Below are 2,405 nucleotides of genomic sequence, written 5' to 3'. Positions count from 1 at the left end.
CTTTTGGTACCCCCAGGGTTACTTCTGGTGGGTAATGGAGTTTGGTTATACAAAGAACAAGTAGGTCATTTTCTTATAATTTCCTTGGCTTGTTTCCTAGTGTTAGAGAATTTTTTTCTTTAAACCTTTACTGTTACCATGATGTTTTTACATGAATTTTGGAGGCTTCAAATTTCCTATTAATAGTTGGTCAATTTCTTCTTTTTCTTGTGCTACCTGGAAAGCCTCTATGAGACAGAATATGGATGATAATATGATGGGAAGTTTCTATTTCTGATTGCCTATTGCAGTTGTATAAATAACAAGGTTAATTTTGAATTATCAGGAATAAATTCAGCAGTTTCTATATATAGAACAACTCTTTTGCATATTAAGAGTCAGTCATTACATTAAAAGGTTCAAGAAAATCTAATACCATAAGAATTGCATATAACTCTGATTTTTGAACTGACATATATGGGCTTTAATTACTGTGCTCATTTTGTCTGACTTATAGTTTGCCATTCCCAACTTATTTTTATCAGCATAGAATGTAGATGCTCAGAAATTGGCATTCCTTGTACAATACATGAGGAAATTCAATTGGTTCTTTTTATAAATTGAAGACGCTTACTTTTAGGATATTTGCTGTTAATTTCTTCCAAATAGTTGCTACAATCTCTTTGCCAGTCTTCACTGTTTACCCATAATAACCTAATCTCAGCATTGATATAAGGTATTACGATTTCTGGTAGCTCTATTCCTGACAATTGACAAAATCTTATTTTACCTTTTATGATTAAATAGGAAACTTTTTCTATGTAAGTCTGTAATTTTTTACTTTGTGTGCTAAGAAAATCTACTGCATAATACTATCCTCCTTTTGCATAATGAGCCCAGTAGGAGAATGAATTGAAGGCAAACTAATCAACATGTAATCAAGTTTGGGATCTACGCCACCCACATAATACCTCTTGAAGTCTCTGTTCTACCAGAATTAACTTTCTTTCTGCTTCAGCTGTTAACCATCTTGGACTGCTTAAGTCCAAATTTCCTTGTAAGGTTTAAAATAAATTACTTAATTTTTGAGTAGTTAATCCAACAGCAGGCCATAGCCAATCAATATCTTCCATTAATTTCTGAAAATCATTAAGAGTTTGCAACTGATCTCTTCTGATCTATATCTTGTATGGTTGGTTTTTTGTTGTTGTTGTTGACTTATTTTATAACCAAAATGGTTAATAGGATCTCCTCTGTGTAGTTCTTCAGGAGCAATCTTTAGCCACAGCATGGCAAAATTCTTTTTTGTATTTCCTTAAACATTTTCTCTGATCTACATCAGAATCAGCCAACAAAATACAATCCATAATAATGGTTTAAGGAAATTTCTTAAGAGTTATTTCTAGCAGTTGTACAAAATGCTAACATATTGTTGGACTGTTTAACATTCCCTGTGGAAGAACTTTCAACTGATATCTTCTTACAAGTTGACCATTATTACATTCAGAGTAGGTACTATGAAAGCAAACTTTCTACTATCTTACTCCTTACTCATGCACCAGAAAAAGATAAAAAGCAATCTTTTTTTATAAATGCAATATACAAACTTTATTTAACAAAACAGGTAAAGTAAAACAGGCATTTATATTAAGAAAAAACTACAAGAAAATTTAACAACTTAAACTAACCTACTTGCAGTTGCATTTAACTGAGCTCTGTCTCTGTGAAGAATATAGCTCATGCACAGGTATGAATGGAAGGTTTGTACATTTTTTTCAAGTATTCACTGAATACTACCTTATATACACATTTACATTAAATTTGAAAAAGGTTATAGATGATTCCAGCTGTACTTCATTTTTGTTGTTCTTTTGGAAGAGATCGTCTAAAGAGAAGAATATGCGGTTCTGGCTCACGAATCATGTAATGAACCCATCCTAGACTCTGTTGGACACCAAGTCTCCTTCACTCTTCGGACATCAGATGAGTTTGGGTACTTGTTTAGAGAGTTCTCTGGGTAACATGACATGCCGGTACTCATAGTGCTCATCGAAGTACTTGTCTGAGTAGTAGATCTGCTTGTGGGCCATCCTGCCAGCAGGCAGAGGAGAAAACGGGAGCAGTAAACGGGGCCTATGGGCCTGCACAACGACTCCAAAAGCAATCTTTTAAATCAATTACTATCATAGACCATGCCTTAGATAATAAAGAAGGTAAAGGAATACTACATTACAATAAATTCATTGGCTGAATTACTCTATTCACTGCTCTTAAATCTGTTTTTTCCATTTACCTGATTTCTTCTTTTTAACAAATACAGGGGAACTCCATGTGTTGTTGATTCTTCTATATGTTGAGACCCCAGTACTCATGTACCAGCTGTTCATGTGCCTGTAATTTCTTTCCTTAGTTAAGGTCTGTACCCC

The 2,405-nt window shown here is 33.9% G+C and overlaps 1 pseudogene; it reads right to left on the bottom strand.

The window, feature by feature from the left end:
* Positions 1-1,591: 1,591 nt before the first annotated feature.
* Positions 1,592-2,069, bottom strand: LOC116070607 (annotated as a pseudogene).
* Between the last annotated feature and the right edge of the window lie 336 nt (positions 2,070-2,405).

Source organism: Mastomys coucha, unplaced genomic scaffold, assembly GCF_008632895.1.
Source record: "Mastomys coucha isolate ucsf_1 unplaced genomic scaffold, UCSF_Mcou_1 pScaffold22, whole genome shotgun sequence".
Lineage (NCBI taxonomy): Eukaryota > Metazoa > Chordata > Mammalia > Rodentia > Muridae > Mastomys > Mastomys coucha.
Note: the sequence above shows the minus strand (reverse complement) of the source record. Positions and strands in the feature narration are given on the sequence as shown.